Source organism: Vulpes lagopus, chromosome 22 (assembly GCF_018345385.1).
Source record: "Vulpes lagopus strain Blue_001 chromosome 22, ASM1834538v1, whole genome shotgun sequence".
NCBI lineage: Eukaryota > Metazoa > Chordata > Mammalia > Carnivora > Canidae > Vulpes > Vulpes lagopus.
The window spans coordinates 15,812,520-15,838,479 of record NC_054845.1 but is presented as its reverse complement, the minus strand read 5'-3'; the positions used below and the strand labels follow the sequence as shown (position 1 = coordinate 15,838,479).

Sequence of the window (25,960 nt, the reverse complement as noted above, 5' to 3'; positions counted from 1 at the left end):
TATTTTAGAGGTAGATGCAAGGTAATTGACAGCAAAGAGTAGGGATTTCTAGATAAGGGTGTAGGTTTTGAAGGATTCCTGGGGATAAGACGTGAACTGATGTTGGAGGATGAGTAAGAGTTAGCTAAGATGATAGAGGGACTGAGAATATCCTAGACGTCATAAATGCAGAACCACGGGAGACAGAGCAGCTTGGTGGAAATAAAATGTACACATGGGAGAGCTGGGAGATGATGGTAGAAAGGTATGTAAGGGCAACCATGGGACGTTGTGGGTTCAGAATTTGAACTCTGGTGAAAATTTACAGGGTACCCTTGAAGGATTTTTAAGAAGGATGGGGACCATTTATTTAAATCTCTCAAGATATGTGTTTTTAAAAGCTATGACTACATCTGTGGCTAGTCATAATTGCATGGCAAATGAGGAAATGAGCAATTACTCCGACCTATAGGGTGTTTTAGGGAAAGCCTTGACTATCTATGAGTCTCTGATCAACAGGGCTTCCAAGGAGTGACTGGGTCATTGTTCTCATGGGGCGTTACCAAGGCCTCGAGCAGAAAAGACAGCACTTTGAGAGAAGAAGGCTTTGTACTAGAGGGTGGTTACTGATTCAAATTCATGTGTGTTGAGTCCCAGCTGGGCCTTGACATTGATCTTCTTACTCCTGGATCTGAAATAAATTCAGAAATACAGTCCTTTGGAATGAAAGCAAAAATAAGGGTGAGAAAGAAAGGAGGAAATACAGAAAAGAATTAGCCTCACTTTAGTGAGAAAATCCCAGCAGGGTATTCTTTTAAGTAGCATGTATTCTGTTCTATTCCATTAATTTTAAAAGGAGGACCACTAGAAATGACTTATCTGAGTAACCCAAAAGATTCAGATCAGCTAGTCAACTAATGGGACCCAGGTCACCTTTTACATGAATCATGCATGAGTAGATGATAGATACAAAGAGCTTTGCTAAGTCTGCTGATATTTAGTGTCTAAGAAATTGAAGGGTTTCAGTCAAATGAATAAAGATTCTTCCAGTATAGTGATTTCCTGTGTTTTGAAAGATTAACTAGTGCATGCTTTTGCTAGCAGTTTATTTTTCTGCTTTGACAAAGAGAAAAATTAAGGAAAAAGAAAGGTTGGTATGAACATATATTAGAAAGATGGGGGATTTATAGAACTGCACTATTTTACTGTTTTTGAACGACCTTTTTTTGATGGAAAAGAGACCTGTGACCTTATTTGCATTTCAAATATTCCTGGAGTGGAATAGTAAAGATCAATGAATTGATTGTCAGAGAAACAGCATGAGTGACAAATTTCTTAGTAAAGAAAAAAGAAATACAAAGGAGGAGGATAGTAAGGTCTTCCTAATTCAGAAGTAATGGAACAAAAATGTCTCAGTTCTAGTTTTGGTATCATTTTTCTAAAATTTGAATAATCTGTGAGGATCAGAAGAAAATGCTGACCTGAAAAGTGCAGTTGAGTATTTTCTTAGTGCATAATTATGTGACACTGGCATATGACCCAGTGTGTATTTTGGGGGTGGGCAACATATCCCCTTGTCTGGGGCATATTTTGAGAGAGACGATGCAATGTAATAGAAAATGGGTTGTATTTGGAAGTTGAAAACCACCCTTATAGAAACCCAGGCTTCAAGCAGTCAAGGCCAGAGAATGGGCTTCTTTTCAGGATGATTATAGTAGAAACATTTATATTCAGAGGAAGTTCTGGTCCCTAGAGAGGGGTGTATGCTAGTTTCATGTCTCAACACAATAATCACCTCAGTATGTAATTGTCCTAGAGCTGAGCAGTTCACAAATGTTAATCTTTAACAGTCACTGACTGGGTGAGGGCATTTTGAATAGCGCCACACGTGGGGGATATCCGTAGTCTCATCTCCTTGGAGTTACAGCAAGGTTAGTGCATCTCTTTTTTGTGGATCACCTCCATTGGGAGATGAAGATCTGGTCTGTGCACCTTAGTTTTAGTTCACAACATCTCACTGCCCTCTTTGTGTAGAAGGAGCCTGAAATGAGGATCCATGGGCAGGTCTAAGGCTTTGCAGTTTGGGTAGGTTGGGTAAGAAGAATAGAAGATTGTGGGCCTTGGATTTGGAAAATGGAAATATGGTTATAATTCTCAGAATAAATCCAGAGCTAGAGAATTTGTATGTACTTATTATATTAGGTTGAGTTGTGTTCCCCCAAAAGATGCATCTAAGTCCTAACTCCTAGGACTGTGAATGTGTGTATACGAATATACAACTGTGAATATGATCTTATTTGGAAATAAGGTCTTTGCAGATGTAGTTAAGGATCTCAAGATGAGATTGTTTGGATTTAGGGTGGGCCCTAGATCCAGTGAGTAGTGTCCATGTGAGAGAAATAAGGAAGAGACTTAATACACAGAGACCCAAGGGGTGAAGACCATGTGAATGCAGAGACAGAGACTGGCATTACGCTGCTGTAAGTCAAGCAATGTGTGGAGCCACTGGAAGATGGGAAAGTCAAGGAAACTTTGGAGATAGCATGGCCCTGCTGACATCTTGATTTCAGAAATCTCCAGAAAAATCATCCACAATTTCAGGTATGTGAGAGAATAATTTTTTCCTGAATTTTAAGCCACCAAATTCGTGGTAAATTGTTATAGCAGCCCTAGAAACCCTAGAAGCCCTGAGTATAGAAATATACTCAGGAAATCACCCTTACTTTGGAGACTCCAATTACAACCTCATGCCATGAGATGAAAAGGCTGAAGAGGGGTCCATGGCATTGCTGAGTTGACTGATCTTGATGCTAGAAGGAAAATGGGATCATGGTTACATAGGGAGTCAAGAAGGAGGAGGACACCCAATGGTAAAAGTTAAAGAAGATTTAATCATCCTATACAAATAGGGCCACCAATGACTTAGAACCCTCAGGAGTAAGATTCTGGGGTTCCTCCATTTGGTCAAGAATCCCTAGTTGAGGTTCTGGTTGAAGACAAAGCTACCTTAGAGTGGGTGGAGAGCTTCATAAATACCACCTATTGACTCATGACCAGCTAGAGTATTTTTGATTGGGTTCTTTAATTTTTTTTAAGTTTATTTTTAAAAATTTTATTTATTCATTCATGAGACACACACACACACACACACACACACACACACACACACACACAGAGACAGACAGACAGACAGAGACAGAAACACAGGCAGAGGGAGAAGTAGGCTCCATGCAGGAAGCCCAATGTGGAACTCAATCCCTGGACCCAAGATCACATCCTGAGCCAAAGGCAGACGCTCAACCACTGAGCCCCCCAGGTGTCCCCATTGGGTTCAACACATATATTTATACTTGAATTTTCTTCCTCTTGCCCTCTTTTATCTTTCTGTTTTATCCATTTTATTTATAGGGTGTATTAGTGGTGTGTTATTAGTAGCTTAATACTTTGGTTTAGAGGCTACAAAATATCAGGCATAGATATGCCTGGGTGGCTCAGTGATTGAGCGTCTGCCTTCAGCTCAGGGCATGATCCTGGGCCGGGGGATCGAGTCCCATATTGGGATCCCTATGGAGAGCCTACTTCTCCCTCTGCCTGTGTCTCTCCCTCTCTCTCTGTGTCTCTCATTAATAAATAAACAAAACAAAACAAAACAAATAGCAGGCAAAGATCATAATAGAACTAATATAAGAGTGGACCCTCAGAAACCTTGTACTGAAGCTGAGTGCAGGACCTGATGAGATCTTTTGTGTTTGGATGCTTTCCCTGTCCCCGTTTTGGGCAGAAGGTAGACATTTTATTGATTATATGAAGAATTGTTACATTGTGTTAAGCAGTCATATTTTAAGATTTTATTTATTCATTTGAGAGAGAGAGAGGAGGGGCAGAGGGAGGAGAAGAAGGAGGAAAGAATCTCAAGCAGATGAACATGGATGAACATGGAGCCAAGGGGGGCTTGATCTCACAACCCTGAGATTATGACCTGAGCAGAAACCAAGAGTTGCACACTTAGCAGACTAAGTCACCCAGGTGGCCCAAGCAGTCATATTAAACAACAGATGCATGGGGAGAAGGATGTTTGTTGATATTGAACAACTTTTAGTTGGACCTTTTTAAGGTGGACATCAGTCAGGTGTTTAAATACCCAGCATCTTAAGTCTCTGTCTCTGTGTGGGAGATTCACTGCCTTTTCAGTCTTAGGGGAGGCTGAGCCTGCTTCTTACCATAGAAGCCAAGCACTTTTCCAGCCTCCCTTGCAGGTAGGACACAGGCACATGACCTGGGCTCCATTTGTCAGACTTACTTTCCCAGAGCTAGAAACTAGAGCCAGAAGGTATGAAAAAGCAGGGGCTCTGAGGACACTTGGTGGCAGCAGCTCCCCTTCCTCCCCCCATCTAAAAGTTGATTTCCCTGCCTGCAGGTATATAACTGATACAGTATTATAATTAGGATTCTTACTGTCTTTAAAAAAATACATATTTCTATTTGATATATATCAAATGGTATGCAATGTAAATGTAAGTGAAACAAAATAAATGCATCCAAAGCAAGACCTAGAACATTACCCTCTTCCCCAGGAGACAAACACTATCTGAAGTTTTTCTTTATTGCTCCCTTGCTTCTTCAGAAAATAGCTCTGTCATCTATCTAGGGATGTCTGAACAATATAATCCTCACTTTTGCTAATTTTTGAGATTTATCAACACAGTATCTTTTTATTCTTTTTAACTCAATACTAGTTCACACATGTAGGTAGTAAGGGCATGAAATTAATGATATATTTACTTTTTGAGTTTCAAAATCTTTATCATATATTGAGGTAGAGTATTTTATTTATTTCAGATTCTCCACTAGAATTCTTATAAGAAAATCAGACAGACCTGGAGAAGGATGCCATATTCTAGGAATACCTCATACTGTATTTTCATGGGCAAAACAGGAAGATTGGGCGCATGGAACTATCAGGTCATGCAGGTTTCTAGAAGGGCTGTGTGACTGGCTGGCTGGAGCAATCTTAGTGGTGGCATTCTGGGAGAGCATGTGGATGGAGGAACAGCAGAGAAGTACCAGAGACAAAGAAGCCATGGTTCCTGGATGCCAAACAGTGTGTGCATGTGTGTGTATGTGTGCACATGTGTGAGGAGATTTGATAGAGCAAGAGGCTCTGGGGAAATGTTAGGTTGTGTAATATCTGGAAAGAAAAGGAAAGGGGATTTTTGAAGAAGAATTTCTGTGAGTCATAAATTTAATTTCCTTTAGTACACTTCAAAAGATGAAAGCAAAGTTTTGATTGCCTTTTCTATTTTTTAATGGGCTTCATTTTTTTAGAGCAATTTTAGATTTACATTAAAATCGAGACCAATGTACCCAGTTTCCCCAATTACTAACATACATCAGTATGTTACCTTTGTTACAATTAATGAACCAATATTGATACATTATTATTAACTAAAGTCCATAGTTTATTCAGATTTCCTTCATTTATATCTAATGTCCTTTCTCTGTTCCAGGATCCCATCCAGGACATCTCATTACAGTTACTGGTCATGTCTCCTTAGACTCCTTTTGGCTGTGACAGTTTCTCAGCCTTTTCTTATTTTTGGTGACCTTGACAGTTTTGAGGACTCCTGGGCAGGTATTTTGTAGGATGTCTCTCTATTGGAATTTGTCTGATATTTTTCTTATGATTGGAATGGGATTACAGGTTTTGCAGAAGAAGACCACAGATGTAAAGTGCTATTTTCGTTGTATCATATCAAGGGTACTATCAAAGGACTGCCTTTTAAAGTCATATGATTTCTTAGACTTCATTGTTGTTGTTTTTAAAGATTTATTTATTTATTTTAGAGAGAGAAGGAGAGAATGAGTGAGCACAAATAGGGGGAGGAGCAGAAGGAGAGAATCTCAAGCAGACTCTGCTGAGCGGGGAGTCCGACATGGGGTTGGATCTTACAACCCATGAGATCAAGACCTGAGCCCAAATGATGAGTTGGATGCTTAACTGACTGAGCCATCCAGGCACCCCTGCTGTTGTTGCTTTTTAAAAATTTTATTTATTTATTTATTTATTTATTTATTTATTTATTTATTCATGAAAGACAGAGAGAGAGAGAGGCAGAGACACAGGCAGAGGGAGAAGCAGGCTCCATGCAGGGAGCCTGACGTAGGACTCGATCCGGGGTCTCCAGGATCAGACCCTGGGCTGAGGGTGGCACTAAACCGCTGAGCCACCTGGGCTGCCCAAGCAAGCCAAGTATTATGGGAATATTATACCTGGCTTCTAATGAAGACCACCACAATATAGAAGCTGCTGTCGAACATTTACATGGCATCGCTACATCCCCTCTCTCCAGCTCTCTCTCTTTCCCTGGGCCCCTGCACTCCAGTGGAAAGCAGTTGGTCTTGGCTGGTATCTATTTGGTGTGCTTTATTTTCACCTGGGTCAAAGTAGTAGGAAGAAGTGACCTTAGAGATGGCTCTTCCTTTTTGTCTCAAAAAGCTGCCCATTCCCTGCTCAAATTCATCTTGTCTGCCTAGAAGATAAGAGAGATCTTTGTGGTTTTTGTTTTTTGTCTACTTCTTTTCTGTAAAGATTTTATTTATTCATGACAGAGAGAGAGAGAGAGACAGAGAGAGAGAGAGAGAGAGGCAGAGACACAGGCAGAGAGAGAAGCAGGCTCCCTATGGGGAGCCCGATGTGGGACTCCATCCAGGACCCCGGGATCACAACCTGAGCAAAGGCAGATGCTCAATCTCTGAGCCACGCAGCGCCCCTGTCTACTTATTTTCCTGAATACCATACAGAATGCTATCCTGGACACAGTAATGTCATATAGATCGTGTGTATGCTTTGTTAGCTTGAAAGTGCTTTTACATATGTCAAGTTTTGATTCTCATGATAAATTTGTGAGGTAGGCAAACCATGTATTATTGTCTTGGTCTTATAGGAAACAGAGGGAGAAGAAGTTTAAATAACTTGCTCAGGCTGACACAAGTAAGTGCTGAGGACAGAACTCCATACAAGGCCTGCTGGCTGCAGGCTGGTGCCTCAGTGTTTAGTGTGTTCAGGCTGCTGAAACAAAGCACCACACACCGAGCGGCTTAAATAGTAGACATGCATTGTCTCACAGCTCTGGGAGCTGGACAGTCCAAGATCAAGATGCCAACAAGGGCATGTTCCCTATGAAGGTGCCAAGGAAGGATCTGTTCCAGGTCTTTCTCTGAGCTTCTGGTAGCTTCTTGGCTTATGGCAGTCAGAACTCCAGTCTTCACCCGGCATTCTCCCTGTGGGTACGTCTGTGTCTTGTGCTCCTGCCTCTAACTGGTAAGCCACACTGCCTCCCTCATCATCCCTTGTTTCTTTTATTAGCACCTTGCTGGTTAGTTTCTATCAGAGGTCTAGCATAGAGTTTGGGGGGCATCTCCAGTTTTGGGGGCTCAAGCCGGTCTCTCCCGTGAGTGAGGAGAGGTTCTGGGCAGCCAATGCCCTGCAAGGGGTGCAGGTGTTCTGGATCGCACTGCCGACGGACTTCCTTTTAAAATGCCAGAGCCATTAAGTGCAGTGAATTTGTTCTACTGGAGAAGAGTGGGTTGCAGTCAGCAGGAGTAAAAGCCATGCCACTTACTGGTCTAAAAAGGTGTTTAGCAGCTACAAATAACCCCCCTGGATTAATGGAATCAACAGTCTTTAGGTCTCTAGATGCAAAGGGGCCATTTATTCGACATCCATTCATTTATTCAACAAGCCATGGTGCCGGTTTGGGTTGAGCTGATTCTGAATTGAGACTGCTGTCCTTCGTCTTAAGGCTTTCTTCAATAATTATTCTGTTATTGACACATCACTGACCCAGGCATGACTAATGGTTTAGTATTACTGAGGGATGCAGCTAAAGGTCACCTCGGGTGGGGGTTGAGGGGGGGCCCCGAGCTGACATTTCCATGGTACCAATGTGGAGCCAATGGAGATTTTAAGGGGCAGACCCCACTCAGTCTTTATAGCAGACTTGAGTGCCATTACAATGCTGCATAATCAAATTTTTCCCTTTTCTGAAATCTTTGTTCTGCTTATTAATTAAGTGAAATGACACAAGAGGGTGAGTGCTGGCAGTCTGTGGCGCACTTCGGTGTACTGTTAGGGCAGCCACACAGGCTTGATTACAGTCAGTGCGAACAGTAGCAGGTTACTTATTGGGTAATAAGACAGACCCAGGAGTGTCTTTGTACGAGTTGAAAGAGGAATTTTCAGATAAAGGAGAAAAAAAATGTTTTTAATGAAATTTAGAAAATGGGGTCAGAGTATAATTTATGGACTAGATCTTGCCCTCCAGCGTCTGCAAAGATAGAAAGGAGACAGGGAAGGGGGAAGAAGCCGAAGCTCCAGGAAATTTCTCATTAGCTACACCTCTCTGTTTCCTGTCCATCTGTAACCCCATGTCAATGGATTGCTTATATTTCTAGGCCAGCTTTGCCATCATCTCCTCAAGATGCCTTTTCTCTGATAAATCCTAGAGGGCCTGCCTGTAAAAGGCAATGGCTGGTTACTTTCACTATTGTCATTTTACCTAGAGGAGTCCTTGGGAGAGTATTGCCTCCCAGGGACTTGGGAGAAGCAAAGAGTAAAAACTCTGTGTTTTGTGCCTAAAGACAGGCTGGACACATTGACATAATCAGTCATAGTAGGTCAGTGCCTTGCAAAATGATGCCATAAATGTTTCCTGAGTGAATAGAGGAACCCTCAAAGAGGTCCATTCTGTTTGCTCCCTGTGGTGGACCTAGAGATCCTTTTTCAGGATTGAAGGTTGGACACCCCCAGCTGCCAGGGTGCTGTAGGCAGCTGCCTCAGTTGTTAGCCCCTTCTGAGTTGTTGACTTAGATGAGAAAGGCCTCCAATGAGGACAGTTCCCCTTCCTGGGGCAGCTGTATCTAGTGACTGGTGATGAAGAGAAAGGGAGGCCTGGCCCTCTCCGCCAGTCGGGGCAGTGTTGAGGGATCAGGCCATCTTCAGAATTCCCCAGAGGGTTGGCTGCGTCCAATTTCTCCCTCTTCCCAATTTTACTACCTTCCCTTCTCTCCCAGGGGTCTTGGATCCCAAGAGCACACCCTAAAGATGTCCAGTGCCTGCATCTCTGTCTCAGAGTTGGCTTCTTGGGCAACCTGAGCTGTAACATTGATGAAATTCTGTAGGTGTCATGTGTTCTGTCCCAAGCATGGAGGAGATCTGGGGGCCCACTGGGTAGGGTGAAAAGACAATGTGCTACTCGTTGATCGAGGAGAGAACTCTTGTTTGTGTCTAGAACCTTTATGTGGCATTTTCATAGGCTGGAGCACAGCAAACTCTGCCAGCAGCTGTACCCTTCCCTAGTCCCCAGCTTTACTCTGCTATTTAAGGGCAGCAGTTGCCTTAGAGCCAAACTTTGAGCCTCTCTCCTTTGAGACTGAACTGTGCTGGGACCGGTTTACTGGGAATGTGACTATATGACACAGCAGACATTCATGAAAAATGCACACACCAGGTTAATAGTACTTTCTCATTGGATTCTTGCGTTTTGAGGAGGATATTGAAGCTATTAAAATGTGCATTTGGGAAACAGGCTGTGATACAATCTGCATATTTTTGTGACCCTTGTTAAATGGGTTTCATTTGGTTCTCTAAAAAACGAAGGGTGTGTGCCTGGGTGGTGCAGTCAGTTAAGTGTCTGACCTTTGATTTCAGCTCAGGTTGTGGTCTTGGGGTCATGAGATTGAGCCCCATGTTGGGCTCCATGCTGAGTGTGGAGTCTGCTTGGGATTCTCTCCCTCCCTTTCCTTCTGCTCCTCCGACTTGTGCTCTTTCTCTCTCAAATAAAGAAATAAATCTTTTAAAGAAATAGAAAGTGAAGGGAACAACTCTGGGAGTGCCTTCTGTTTATTTTCTTCCCTTCTTTTTTCTAGGGCAGACGATATAATGCAGACCTTCTGTGCGTCCTGGATCAATCTATGTTTATTTGCTCCTGCCATTTGTGTGGCTCTATTGTTAAAAGAAGAGAATATGAGAGAAGAAAAGTTATGCTCCGTAGAGGCTTTTCCAATTAACTGTTTGAAGAGACTTTTAAAAAACGCCTAAGTGTGAGGTTATTTGTATGCCTAATTTCATTTTTATGTTACCCGTACTTTTAAGTGTAATTTACCAAGGCTTAACACTTGTATTCTTTCAGGGGCATTACAAAGAGCATTGCACATTTATTATAGCCCTTTAAATGGCTGTGTTTTATTTCTATATTCTTTTAAATGGTTATTGAGTGGATTTGGTGCTCTTCCTGTAGTTAAAGTGCATTTTTTTTATTGTACATAAATGGTAAATAATTGATACCTGCCATATGCTTCTTTCCCTTCCTGAGTTCCCGTTCCCCTCTTCATTCTCTTCCATTCCCTGTTGCTATTGGTTTCTGCCCTTATCTTGCTCTCTATCCTTTCTTCCCCTCTCTCTGCAGGTCTCCCCTGCTTTCAACACCATTTTCCTTGCCTTTCAATGTACTCATTTGAGAGGGGTTTTTATATGGATTCTTGAGACCATTGCATTACCCAGTAGGGGTGAAGGAGAGGGGGGTGCTAGGGCATACAGCTTTTTATTAGGTGATGTCTGGATCAAGAATTTTAAATAAGAGAGCAGTCTTAGAAAATGTTGCCTGAATTTTTTTTTCTTCCGATCACTGAATTGATATGGGGTGAGTTCTTTCTCATTGCCTCTGCTTCTCTGACTAACCGGTGACAATCTCCAGAAGTTTTGAATTAAGGAAGATGTACCAAGCATCTGTGACCACTCTTAGTGGGCAAAACTTCTCAAGTTGGACAATTTTAAAGGGTCTCTCATTAGGGAATGAGAGGATAACTAGTGCAAGGGGGAAATTTAAAGAATGTTCAGTTGGATGAGCTTGTTTTGGGGAAATTCCTACTATGTTTAAGTCACAGAACTATAGAAATTTTAGATTCTTTGCTTTTAAACCTCCAGAAGGCAAATCAAAACCCATTTATAGATGTTACAGCTCACCGACACTAGAATAGTTTTCCTTTTTGAAATTTTAAAAAGGAGTTGAAAATTCATATGGAAATACAAGGAACCCAGAATAATCAAAACAATCTTGAAAAAGAAGAACAAAGTTGGAGGACTTGTGCTTCTCGATTCCAAAATTTACTAAAAAGCATCAGTAATTAGGGCAATGCAGTACTGGGAAAAGGATTAACATATTGATCAATGGACTAGAAATGAGAGTCCAGAAGTAAACCCACATATCTGTGGTCAACTGATATATGAAAAAAGTGCCAAGATCATTTAATGGAGAAAAAATTGACTTTCCACAAATGGTGCTGGTACATGCTAAGAAATGAAGTTGGATCTCTACCTTGCATCGTATACAAAATTAACTAAAAATGGACCAAAAACTTAAATGTAAAAGCTAAAAACCATAAGACTCTTAGAAGAAAACATGGAGGTAAGTCTTTGTCACCTTGGATTTGGCAATGGATTCTTAGATATGATGCCAAAAGCATAAACAACAAAAGAAAAAGATAGATAAATTGGACTTCTCTAACATTAAAAACTTTTATTTTTCAAGGTACACTACTGAGGAAGTAGAAACACAACCCCTGGAATGGTAGAGATTATTTCCAAATCATATGTCTGATGAGATACTTGTATTTAGAATACAAAAAAGAATTCTTACACTTCAGTAAGAGATAACCAGATTTAAAAATGGGCAAAAGGGGGATCCCTGGGTGGCGCAGGGGTTTGGCGCCTGCCTTTGGCCCAGGGCGCAATCCTGGAGACCCGGGATCGAAACCCACGTAGGGCTCCCGGTGCATGGAGCCTGCTTCTCCCTCTGCCTGTGTCTCTCCTCTCTCTCTCTCTCTCTCTCTCTGTGACTATCATAAATAAATTAAAAAAAATAAAAACATTAAAAAAATGGGCAAAAGTTATGAGTAAACATCTTTCTATTTTTTAAGAGATTTTATTTACTTATTCATGAGAGAGGCAGAGACAGGCAGAGGGAGAAGTAGGGTCCCTTAGAGATCCTGATGTGGGACTTGATCCTAGGACCCCGGATCACACCCTGAGCCAAAGGCAGATGCTCAACCACTGAGTCACCCAGGTGCCCCAGTAGACATCTTTCTAAAGAAGATAACCAAAGACCAACAAGAACAAGAAAAGATGCTAAACGTCATTAGCTATTAGGGAAATGCAAATGAAAACCAAAATGAGATACCATGTCACACTTGCTATAACGAAAAAGAGACAGTAGCAAGTGTGGTCAGGATGTGGATAAATTGGGACCCTCATATATTGCTGGTGAGAATGTAAGATGTTGTGTCATCTTGGAAAACAGTGTTTAGTGGTTCCTCAAAAGATTGAACATAGAGATATATGGAGTGGAACCCAGGAATTCCACTCTTAGGTATATACTTAGGAGAAATGGAAGCATATGTCCACACAAAAACTTGAATGTGAAATGTTCATAGCAACATTACCTCTAATCATTAAAAGGCAGAAATAAACCAAATATCCATCAACTGATGAATGGATGAATTAAATGTGTTGTGTTTATATAATGGAAAATTATTTGGCCGTAAGAAGGAATGGAGTACTGATATATGCTACAGCATGGATGAACTTTGAAAACATTATACTGGGTAAAGAAACTAATCTCAAAAGTCCACATAATGTATGATTTCATTTATATGAAATATCCAGGATAGGCAGAAAGTAGATTAGTGATTGCCTAATGCTGGGGGTGTGGGGGGATGAATGGGGACACTGGAGAATGGTAGCTGAAGGATATGGGGTTTCTTTTTTGGGGTGAAAAAATGTTCTAAGATTCTGGTGACAATCACACGTAACTCTATGAACTTGGCAAGAACCATGGAGTTGCATACTTTAAATGTCTGAATTGTGTGGCTTGTGAATTATCTCAGTAAAGTTGCTACTCACAAAAAACTATAATATCCAATAATTAAAAAAAGAGTTGGAACATTTTGAAGTTGTGAAAGGTGACCGTACCCAAAAAGCCAAGCTGCCCCAACTTTAAATAATAACTTCTAAAACTCGATTGCTGTAAGTTAGCAATTATTCCTGTTTTACAGATACAATGATTGTGACTTGGAGGGTTAAATGACTCATCCAAGGTCATACAGACAATCCATGGTAGTGATGGTGAGCCTAGATGCTGCTCGTAGTCTTCCAGTGCAGAGTTCTGTCCTTATAGCAGCTCTTCTCAGAGTTTGCTTTTCAGAGTCCTTAGGAGGCAGCAGAAATAGGAAACAAAGCCGCCCTTGCTTGTTTTCTTATATTGTTGCTCTGAACTGACCTAAGCCAATTTTTAATGCACAACTCTCAAGTCCTTTTTGGTAGATAACAGGATCCATGAAAACGTTTGAGATGGGTGAGTTCCTTCCTCCCAACCTTTCTATTGGGTTATAATGAAAGCAGATCTCAAGAAAATTCTGGCCCCATATATGAAAGTTAATAAGTCATATGAGCAGCTCAAACGAACCGCTCTGCAAACACAATGACACACCAGATTTCTGTCCTTTTGGTTGTGTCTGTCCCCACCTGCATGGAAGGTCCACTTGAGGTGGCTATGGCGATATTCCAGAGGCAGGATCCTGTTCTACAGTTCAAGCAACCAAAAATCCTCCTGACTGATGGCTGGACCTCAGGCCATTCAGAGATCAAGCCCTGGGCACCATCTCAAAAAGATAGGCTGTGGGTCCAGCTGGGTTCTGATCCTCTTTAAATAAGGATAGGGAGAGTCTTAAATATTTTAGCAAAGCTATACTTCTTGAATACATTTAATTTTACCAATAAAGCCTAAGATTCTGCTTCTGTAAAATGATGTATTTAAGGAGTAGTGTTGTAAATATGTGGAAACTTCTGTGATATACTAACTAAAAAGCCATTAATTCAATTAATGGCTTTAAATATAGTCATTTTAAAAGATTTCTAAAATTCACTAGAGTAATTAGGGTGCCGATTGAGATAAAGAGACAGAAGCATTTGTAATAGCTGCTTCTACAGTGGTCCTTTCAAATATGATGCTAACTAAGCACCCCAGGAGTGTGGATTTCCCATTAAGGCAGCTGATTGCTCCTAGAGTGGAAGCTTAAACTAACCAGCATATGCAGAATATCTCACAGCCTATGCTGAAGTATTTCAAATTAAGTTACGATTAATAAATAAATTAATAAATATGCAACAAAACCAAGCAATATACCAGGACTGTCAAGTTGCATTATAAATTTTAATTACATATTGTGATGCCTATATCCTCAGGCTTGTTAGCAAATGATACAATTTTTCAAATCAAATAAAGAGAAAATTGGTAGAAGAGAAAGAGAATTGACAGAAAAAATGATACAGAGACAGACGTAGGAACTGAGGAAGAAACAGAATGGTAGACTTATATACAATTCAGAGACCCAGGGAGAGACATAAGTAAGAATCAGAAACTAAGAGCCAATATGGTCACACAACCTCGGGTTGTTCACATTCTATTTTCTCTAGAAAATGGTTCCATCCAAGACATTCTTTCTAGTGACCAAGAATAATAGCAGGTCTGTCTCATTAAAATTATCCCCAGTCTGGCTGGAAGGATAAATTGAGGTCAGCAGAAACATCTTCTGAGAATCTCCATGTTCATTGCAGCATTACTTATAATAGTCAAGACATCGAAATAACTTGTGCCCATTGGTAGATGAATGGATAAAGAAAATGTATCCTATGCATGCATATGTATATGTGTACATATGTCTATAGATTCAGCATAAAGAAGACAGAAGTCCTGCCATTTGAGACAACATGAGTGGACCTTGAGGAAATGCTAAGTGCAATAAGTCACAGAGAAAGATGAATACTGTATGATCTCATTTATATGTGGAATCTAAAAAAAAAAAAAAAAGAATTCATAGAAACAGAGAATAGACTGGTGGTTGCCAGAGGCTAGGGCTAGGGGATGAGGGAAATGGGGGAAGGTGGTCAAAAGCTGCAAACTTCCAGGTATAAGATAAATAAGTTCTGGGGATCTAATGTACAGCATGGTGATTCAAGTTAACAACACTGTACCATATCCTTGAAAGTTGCTAGGAGAATAGATCTTAAAAGTTCTTGTCACAGGAAGAAAAAATTGTAACTATGGGAGGTGACAGATATTAACTAAACTTTTTGTGATGATCATCTTGCAATATATACATGTATCCAATCATCATGTTGTACATCTAAAAATAATACAATGCTGTATGTCAATTATATCTCATTAAAACCAGAGAAAAAGAGAAATCCCTCCTGATAAAATAAACTGGAACTCACTGTCATTCCTGAGTCTGGCAGCAGGCTCTGTTAGGGACTGGAAAGGATGCCTCCTAGGGCAGGCTGGCAGTGCTACAGCTACACGTTGGCTGGCATAATTCCAGAGAACTCTTCCACGTAGTGTAGGTTGAGCGAATGGCTGACCATGGGCAATGACACAGGGGATTTGGAAAAGACTGCCTTTATCTCATTGTTCCTACTCATTGTCTGCCATCACGTGATATTGGGCAAATTAGTAAACCTTTCTGGATCTCAAATTTCCATCTTCATAAAATAAGGTGTATTGAGGACTAATGCCAAGAGTACACACAGACTCCTTTAAGTACTTCTTTTCTTTTTTTTATTTCTTCCTTAATTCACTTTTTTTTTTCATACCAGATTTGTTGTTGCTGTTGTTAGGAGTATCTTAAAAATGCCTGTGGGCTCTCGGAGAGGTACATTAAGACCGTTCTTCTCAAATACCCATCAAAATGTTCATAATGAGGAAGGGAAATAAACATTAGACCCCCTGAGATCTGGGAAAGGAGTTGGAAGCTCTTGCCTTGAGCTCAAAATTTATTTGAAGTTTTAAGATTTATTTTTAAAGTCCATGAATTTCACATTTTACTCCCAGTTCACATTCTACCCTGGTTTGTAATGCTCTAAAATAATGGCATTTCCTCTATTATTGGCATTCCAGGAAAATGTACCACGTTGATCCTGTGGCTTCTTGTTCTTCTGGCATGTCACATATATTCCTTAGAGTCTGTCCTCCCTGACTTGGGCAGGGTGGCCTTATGTATCAGCTAACACATTGGCAAATAAAACTACAAAAGAAACGGGACAGCCAAAGATGACTCTGGCTTTGGCCTGAGCCCATTGGGTAAGTTAAGTTGTTTATATCCATACTCCAAATCTCTAGTTGGATTTTATTCTCAGACTAAAGCAAAAAGATAAGAGGAGAAGTGGATTAGAGAAACAATTTAGGAGTTTTCTGAGGTTCTCGGCCTTTAGAAAATTTGGCTTAGATTTGAGGTCTTCTTGGCCACATGAAGAGTGCTAAGGGATTCTAGTTCTCTTAAAGAGGATCTTTATCAAATTCAATCATCCTGGGGCCCCTCAAGGGAGGTGAGAACTTGCAATGGTACTTGAACCTGAAGTAGTCCTTCAGGTAATATTAATAGTTTTGGGGTCCCTGAAGTTCTCAATGTCCTCTAGGCTCCAAGGCCCAAGTGATTCTTTAGGATGGTCATGCTAGTAAGAAGGCATCATCAAGTCTTCTGTGGTCGCTAAATCAAAGATCCCGTTGTTATAGAAAGGTGCTAAGGCTTCAACATTCCTTGGAAGAGGATCTTTTTAGAGTAACCTCTTGACAAGTTGACTTACGCTGCACAGATTGTCTCAATCATTACTAACAGATGCATCTGCAGCAAAAGGCAATTTTGCAAGCCCAGGCAGAAAAGAACTCGCGCTCTCCTGAAATCTTTCCCTTGGCTCATATTAAAACTAGCCAGGAGAAGAGACATAGCAAAGTTTATTAGGGACAGTTCCCTGGAGGGGAAAATAATGGGGATAATGAGACAAATATTCTTAAGGCGTCCTGGGACTTCTGAAATAAGCAGACTCTGGTTCCCTGCAATAGCTGGTGTAGAAATGGCTTTGTTATACATACGTTTACAAGATGTATTCTGTTGTTCTATTCCAAATACATTTGAAATTTCCTAAAGGGGCTGTAGTCACTTTTAAAAAGTATCATCACCAGGAGTAGCCAACTGAATAGCAATCAAGACTGCCTTGCAGATGTAGATGGGGTAATACTATAGCTTCCTTTTTGGTTAAAAGTCACCCAGGCTTCAGAAATAGCCAGACTGAGCAATGTTTGTGTTTGGAACCAGAACAGTCTGCCAGGGTGGGGGCGGGGGCTACCATGAGGGAAGCTCCCGTTTCATCTCCAAGCTTGGTTGTATTTAAGAAGTAAAAATGCAGGCTTGGGGAAAAGGTGTTGGGTCAGCTATCCTGTCTGGGATGTTTGGGAACTGTGCCTAGTGTAGTCTAATTTTAATCAAGAAGGAAGCAGATGGAGCGTGTGTGTGTGTGTGTGTGTGTGTGTGTGTGTGTGTGTGTGTGTATGAGAGAGAGAGAGAGAGAGAGAGAGAGAAAGAGTGACTTTCTGTTAAGATGAAATCAGCCACCCATTTAATGGTCTAAAAGCCATCGGAACAGGCATGTTAGCTCCAGGTAAATGCTACCAAAGCTCCTCAAGTCAAAATAAGTCCATACATGCAAAAATGAACCTTTATCTTTACCAAATTACATTATAGAGCCTTGCTTAGTACATCTCTTTTATGGCATCGTAGATAGTCATGACCCTAGATACATAACGGGAAGGTGCAAGAGGTTGTTCTGTGTACTAGCTACGGAAACTCCTCCACGTACTACTTTCAGATGTTCTGACCATCTTCCTATAGGCCTGGTCTTGGCACTTACATGAAGTTGAATAAATCTGAGCACAAGCTGCATGTGAGGAGCTTCTGGCCTATTGTCGAGGATTCATGTAGAGGCATTATAGAGTGGTTAGAAGCATATAGAAAGGCATTCTAGTATATGGTTAAGCTCATTGCTTTTGAAGTCAGACTGCTTGGCTTCATATCCTATCGTCTCCACTAATTAGTAGCTCAAGCTCACTGAAGCTCAGTTTTATCATTTGTAAGTGGGAATAATTATAGGTCCTGCTTTAGGATTTTTTAAAAACTTTTTTTTATTTTTAAAAAACTTATTTATTTTAGGGAGAGAAGGAGAAAGAGAGAGAGAGCAGGGGGAGGAGCAGAGGAGAGAGAGAGAGAGAGAGAGAGAGAGAAAATCCTCAAGCAGGCTCCCTGCTGAGTGCAGAGCCTGACCTGGGGCTTGATCCCAGGGCCCCAGAGATCATGACCTAAGCCAAAATCAAGAGTCAGATGTTTAACTGACTGAGCCACCCAGGTATTCCTGGATTATTCTGATTACAAATGAACTGATATATGTCAAGTGTCTGATTCATAATACACATTCAATAAATGTGCCAGTTATTATTATTACATATTAAGTACTACTGTAGATTATCGACATTCATGGAAAAAATATTTGTTAGGAGACTTTTGGTAGTCCACAAATTTGGGAACAATGCCATAATATAGCTTTGGTAGCAAATTTTTCTTTATTTTACTACAAGTTACTACTTTTGGGAGGATGGGGCAACTAAGTCTCAATGAGATGCTGTAGTTTCACAAACCCACTCTCCACCCCATAAGGCAATGTTTAAATTTGCATTTAGCAAATGACAGATTGTTTCTTGCCATGGACTTTTGGAGTTAGACAGGAAAAGTGAAAAATAGGACTATTATATTTCAGACAATGTTGAAGGTGCTTAAGACAACAAAGCCACACAAGAATGCCCATTTGCACAAGGAAACAAGAGGTCGGGGAGCACCACCCAACAATTCTTCTGTGATGAACTTGGAAATTCAGCTCTGCCCCACTTCCTAGGTGAGATGGGCATAGGTGGGGGTTTCAGGAACGGAGGTGGGATGGGAAGTGTTTAGCTGGCCCAAACCTGAGGCTCAGTTAGGCTTGGCATTCTGCGGTGACCCCTATTTTTCTGAGATAGGTGTTTATTTTAAATGAATATAAGCGGACAATTTTGCACACTTAAGAATGGAAGGGTAAGGTAAATTCAAGGCAAAATAGAGATCCAGGCCCAGCTGCCCTTCAGTGCTCTAACCTCTTTTTTTACATCTGCTGAGAGCTCCCTTCTTTCTTAAAGGACTCCTCACTCTTTCCTATCTGTGCCCTTCCTTTCATCAATTTCTGCTTCAGCAAAAAAATTTGACATTAGCTGTTTATATTTCATAGTGAATTCAAGCCATCATGTTACCTCTCTCAGAAGTGCTTACCCTGTAGCCTCAGGTATGGGTGGCAACTGATGTTATGTTGGTTTTGACTTTACTCCTACGCAAGGTGCGGTATGCTGGGGGCTCCATTGTAGAATTCAGTGGAAGAAACTTCAGCCCAGAAGCAGTTTTAATTCACTGATCTTACTTTGGTCAAATAAAATGTCACTTGTACTGGGAAAAGGAACAATGTTTGTAAGCAAATCAAGAAAGACCCTCTACCCAACAATGGGTGGGGGCTTTTTTTTTTTTTTTTTTGCTTGGGATGACAAGCAAAGGAAGGAAAATAAAGGAAAAGAAGAGGAGAAAGCAGAGAAGGAGGAGGAAAACTGAAGAAGAAAGACCAGAAGGAAGAGAACGAGAGGAAGCATCACCACCTTCTCCTGGCAGGTAAGGACAGAGAACCCAACCCAGATGACAATATGGCGACGAGGTGCTGGCAGGCGTGAGAGCTTCGTGGTATAAACAGGTGCCATGGAGAACAACTGAGTTTAGAATTCCTTTCCCTTTTCTTTGCTTTAAAATAAAATCTTTGCCTTGTAAAGGAATCTTAAAAGCAGCTTACCACTCTTACAACTTTTCTCATTTCTCCCATTTTTACCTCAACATTTGCTAGCTTAAAAGACACACCAAAAACAACATGCACATACACACACTCCATTTGAAGACTTTTTTGGACTTCCTTGTTTGATTTTTTTCCTTTCCGCTCATTACCTAGTCCTTGCTCTTGCTAAATGATTTATTTGAAGATTTTAAAGGTCAAAGTTTGTTATATCGTTGCCTCTAAAATGTGCATTAAAAAATAGAACCAAGACCATCCTGAGGAAGTAGCTAGGTGCTGTGCACAACCTGGAAGTTGCTTCAATCTCTACTTGCAGTATTTAAAATTTTGCTTTTTACCAAAGATAAAGCTGGGGCGGGGGAGGGGGGTGGGGAGAAAAGAAGAACAGAGCATTGTCAAAGCAAAGGAAAGAAATCTGAAGTGTCCAAAAGTGTTGTGTTAGCTTTTCTTTTTGACAGATTAAAATAATCCAAGGACCTGAGACACAGCAACCTTAGAGATAGGGTGGTGTTGGAAATGATAAAATAGTTTAAAAACGGTTTTCCTAAAAAATAGCTCTTCTCATACTTAAAAGGGCAAACTGATGCTGTTGTAGAGGAGACGGAATGTGGAGCTTGAGGGAACCTGGTACCCGAGTCACAGGTCAAAATGAAAAATTTAATGAGTTAGCGGCTTGCATCCAACCTGATGTAGTGTAGACTATGATGACAAAAATGCCACTGATACAAGTCACACCTTCTAATCAAGTAATCTGGGGAAGGACTCCACTTGTCTGCTAGGTGCTACTGCTCTACGGGGTAGAGGACTTGGGGTTTCTCCCAGCATAATGTTGGTCACCAGGAGCCTGGTTCACCTGGCATTAGTGGTAACTTTTCCCCTCCCTCCAGCCCTGGAGGCTGACCCAGAGATTTTCTTTTAAAGAGGTATGGCTAAACTTTGTTAGAGAAAGCATGGAGATAAAAATTCACATGACAAGAGCCTTCTGCTGCTCCTTGTTTCTTCCTAGGTGCCAAGCTCCGGACCTGGTGCTTTATTCATTTTCATGATCTCTCACCCTTGCAAGTCAGGTAACACAAACATCTTTAGCCTAACTTCCAATCTGTGGAGGGAGAAAGATTCTTTCCTGTGTAGACTTCAGGTTAATCCTTGTCCCTACCCAAGGCCTTTCCTTGCTTTAGGGAACCACTGGTGATGGAGCTGACAGTGGGTAGGAAGGTAGGGGAGTAGGGACGCTAGCTCAGTCAGAGCCTACATATTAGGGTCCTAGGAGGCAGTGCTGAGGTCACACAACTAACTCCCCAAACAATGTGAGCCAGCTGTACAGAGTTCTGTGAGTTTCTGCCTTACATTGGAGCTCTCTGTCTGGGAAACAAATGGAGACTATAAAAGCTATACTGGTTTTGTCATGTGATGTGACTAGTGCAAGAGGGTCCTCATGTACTCTCCTCCTGGGCCACTCATAGCCACTGGTAAGTAGAACTTCGAGGTGGTGCCTGGAAATGATCATGCGGGTAGGGTCTGGAGTTACTCACCTGGATCTGAACTACAGTTTGACCCTTATCAAACTTGGGTGGATCATCTAACTTTTTTGAATCTCAGGAATTCCTCTGCAAATGAGGATTGACTGAGATGCATATATATACAAAGTACTTAATGTAGTGCCTGGTACTTGGTAAACATTTAGGAAAAGTTACTCATAATTATTATTCTGACCATCCGTCTGAGAGCCTGTATATAGCCTGTGCTACATGAACTACATGCTTCTGATTATTAGCTTTGTTAATGTTGTTGTAAATATATGATGGTGCTGAATATTTTCCCTTTATAGATATGCTGTTGCAATGGTCTCATCCTTCACTTGTATTTTCATTCTTATACTTTTTAATGCTTTCTTAAGATATGAATTTTTAGGCAATTTCATATAAAAATAAAAATACTAAATTAAATATACATATACAATGACAATATAATACATAATATAAATATATAAGTAAATATATGTACATGCCTAGATATATTTGCATTAGAATATGAGATTTTATCAAGCTTGTCTATTATTTTTGTTGACCTCATCAAATATAATTGTTTACAGAAATTGTTAGTTTATTATAATCTTTCTTTGTGCACAGGGATGCCTGGGTGGCTCAGTTGGTTAAGTGGCCGACTGGATTTCTGCTCAGGTCATGATCTCAGGGTCGTGATATTGAGCCCTACATGGGCCTCCATTCTCAGCAGGGAGTCTGCTTGAGATTCTCTCTCCCTTGCCGTCTGCCCCTCCCTTCGCTTTTATGTGTGCTCTCTCTCTCTCAAATAAATCTTGAAAAAAAATCTCTTTTGGGCACAAAAAATGGTAAACAATGTGGCAAATAAAGCTCATAATCCTTATTTAGATTTATCCATGTGCTGTGCTACATATAAGTGTGTGCAAGTGTGTATATGTATGTAGGTGTATATATGTAAACATGTGTGATGGCCACCTTAAATCAAGAAATTTAAAATTTTAATTTAGTCTTAAATTTCTTGGACAAAAATAAACCAATTATACATTTTTTAATGTCATTCACATTGCAGAAAACCTATTCACTAGTAATGTAGTTAATAAAATTATTTCTGAAATTTTTCTGTATCTAGAGAAGTGGTTTCCTCCCCAAAATTTGCCATTTTGTCATCTTATTTGATTTGGTTAATTTCCAGAACTCTCTGTCTATTGATGAGGTAATTTAAATAGGATTTGTTATCGTAGAAGGAAGACCTTTCCCTAAATTCCCTTCATGAGAAAGTTGGTGAACTATTTTCTTTGAGAACATGAATTATTTTCCTTTGGGGGACTGTTTTCTGACAAAGGGGAATTTAGCTTTTCATGCAGAACCTCCAAATTTGTTAAAAACTAGTTTAATAATCTTCACTTCCTGTGTCAGTGTGAAAAAAGTTTTTGAGTACCATAGTTAATCCATGGTCCACTAAATGCAATGGATTGATCACTGTATCAATAGGAGGTGCACTTGGTATTTTTTGAAAAAATGTTGAGCCTACAGAAAAGTTGAAACAGTAATATAATTTGATAATCTTTACCAGATGCAATGATTTTTTTTAAAAAAATTTTGCCACTTTTGTACACACACACACACACACACACACACACGCAAACATTTATGTTCCTTGACTTGGATTTGTCTAAAGTGTTTCCTCGTGATAAGATTCAGGCAGCACAGCAGACATTGCAAACCTTGTAGGTGAGATAAGAAGGTGACAATTGTCCCCTTTTATAAAAGTAATGAAGAGGGGCAGAGGTCATCCCTCAGGTCAGGTGACAGGGGGTGACTGTTGCATGTTTGGGGAAGGGCCTAGGGAGTTAGTCACTTAGGGATTTAGTGGATGAAAAGGCCAAGATAGGTCTAGGGCCATACCACTCTGAACACACCAGATCTCACCCAATCCCGGAAGCTAAGCAGGGTTAACCTGGTTGGTACTTGGATGGGAGAAAGCTGACACAGAAAGAGGGTGGCTCCTGCCAACCGGTGCATTTAAATATTCTAATATTCTTGAGTCTAATACACATGCATCATTAGTTCATGAAACTGTCCCCCTCCTATGTCTCCAAGGCAAAATCTATGATGCTGTCCCTAACATACAATTCACATCTCCTAGATTGACCTTCCGAAGGCTTGTTTTTTCCCTTGAAGGGTATCTTTGATAGTTATTTACATCATGCATGACTTAAATAAAAAGATTTGTGGATTGGGGTAAGGGTAGGGGAGGGAATCACACTATGATTGCTCCAAGCCTTGTACTTAACTAACGTCAGCTCGAAACTTTTTTTTTCTTATTTTAAAATTGCAATTTTCTAGGGGCTGTAAGTGGGGGATTACTTAGGAAGAGAGTTGAGAAGAGCATCTGAAGAAACCATGACTGAAATCCTTCAAGAGGAGATGAAATCAAGATGAGACTGGGGCCAAATGCCTGAAGTCCTAAGGTTTCTAGGAAATATTCTACACAATAGATTGTTCTCCTTAAAGTAAAAATTAAACAGTAAATGACAGAAAAATAAATGATCAACTTCAGACAAATTTCCAGATTTATCTAGTGATTTTTCTTATTCTAAGCTTTTGTGCCCTAGGGAATATCACCTCTGCGGCCAAGATCTTAGAAAATTGATTGCAAAAAAATAGTGACTCAACTCTGAAAAGTAATGGCAAACAGCTCTCACATAAATACAGGGAGGGCGGAAGGCCCTGTGACTTACTCTCACACTGTGTCTGAGTCTCTGAGCCAGATCAGAGGACACAATGGGAGCTACTAGGATTTTTTTCCTCTAGATGATTCCTCCGTAGGCCATGGGCACATCCATGTGACAACAATCTGGCCACCTCTGGCGGTGCTCCAGGACCCAGAATCTCCTCTCTAACAGCAGAAACATCAGAGGAGGGGGGAGACACATTAACGAATTCACTGAAAAGATTGAGTTGCTACTTTCTGCTGTTGTCAATGGCTTCTTGAAGGTCACGGCTGAGTTCATGGGAAAAGCGGCACAATGGCTGTGAATTTATTACTGATATAATTTCCATCCCTGTCTTCCTGTAGCCCCACTGGCAGGTGGCTTCTGCAGAAGTCCTAAAGAAGTTCAGCCTCAGGATGCCCTGGTGGGGTTGGCATGATGTGAAATGAGCTACGCACCCCCCAACACCGTCCTTATCAGTAGCTGCGATAGAGCAGCATCTGCCCCCACAAAAAGTCAAGGGCAAAGGTCATCTGGCATTCCAAGGGAACTCTTCGCTGCAGGGAGCCTCCTAATTGGCTGGTATTGATCGGCAAATTGTGTCCCTGCTGTGATTAATTCTAGCCCCCCCCCAAACTCCCTCAGCATGAGCGTGATAGGTCAGGGTTTGGGGCCTCTAAGCATCCTTTACAAATGGAGCTGAGGCCCGTAAAGGTGCCAGTGAAAGATTGCAGCTTGTTAACTCTCTCCCGGCCGCTAGTGCTGAGCCAGGAAGCCAGCTCCATTCAGCTTGCTTTCCCTAATAGCGGCTTAATGGGATGCTAATGTGAGGAACAGAAGTTATCAGATGGCTTGTACGATTTATGATGGATTTATTACCACTCTGAGTTCCCTCGATGTTCAGTGCATCCTTTGCCCATCCATCCCTGTTATTGGCCTTAGCAAATGGTTTCATAATTAATTAATTTTTTTCCTGAAGGGGGTTAAATTATTTTTGCCCTGCTGCTTTTCCTCCCTATGTAATTCCCTGTGGATGATCCTTCTCTGTGTGCCCATCAAAGGTGGAGTGTTCTAACTCAGGGCTGTTCTCTCCAGCCTCCTCTCTTTCCTACCTTTCCTGCCAGCCAAGGCTTATACTCTTCTTTCTAGAATAGGGGTTCTCAAACTTGATCCTTCACTGGAATTACCTGGGAGAGCTTTTGCCTCGATCCCGTTCCCAGAGAGTCTGATTTACTTGGCCTGGGGGTACTGCCTGGAGTTTCGGAGTTTGAGAAGCTCCACAGCAGATTCTAATGTGCAAAGATGGGAACCATTGAAGGAGTAGATAAATTCCTCTTAACTGCTACCTCCCCCATGACGCCTTTTTGGTGTCTATCGATGGACATGATCTCTCGCCCTTGGAATCCGTGTAACACTCCGTATATGTCCTTGGAATCTATACAGTACTTGGAAATTTCCAGTGACGGCATCCTTACAGTTTACCTGTCTGTGAACTTGTCTAATAGTCACTGTTAGACCGTGAGCTTCCTTGGGCAGGTCAGTGCCTGAACAATCTTCTTCCTGGTATGATGCCTTGCACTGAGCTGGAACTCAGTAAACAGTTGCCCACCCGAGTCTTACCAGTGACAGCACTCTGTGGGAAATGTGCCCCCAGGCCCCAGTCTCACACACATCTTGGCCTATATGAGGGGATTCTTCTATGAATTTGAAGATAGATTTTCCCCGCCAGTGTGTCCCTGCTGCCTTCTACCGTTCCTTCTCACTAGGGTGGCTACATGTCCTGGTTTGTGGGGACAGTCACTGTTACGCCTTCTCTCCCAGCATCATTGTGAATAGCACCTCTTTTTACTTTTTAAGGTGTTCCAGTTTGGATGACAAATTATATGGTTCCTCTACTTCTCACCCTCCTCCTGCCCTCTTTCTTCAAGTCAGCCTAGAAAAGACAAACTTCTCCGGGGCTTAGACCT

At 41.1% G+C, this 25,960-nt stretch overlaps 1 long non-coding RNA gene across 1 annotated transcript; it reads left to right on the top strand.

The window, feature by feature from the left end:
• Positions 1-15,951: 15,951 nt before the first annotated feature.
• Positions 15,952-23,833, top strand: LOC121480515. The gene is made up of 4 exons (XR_005985001.1): positions 15,952-16,172; positions 18,677-19,605; positions 20,784-20,844; positions 23,626-23,833. It is a non-coding gene; the product is annotated as an uncharacterized LOC121480515 (long non-coding RNA).
• Positions 23,834-25,960: the final 2,127 nt, after the last annotated feature.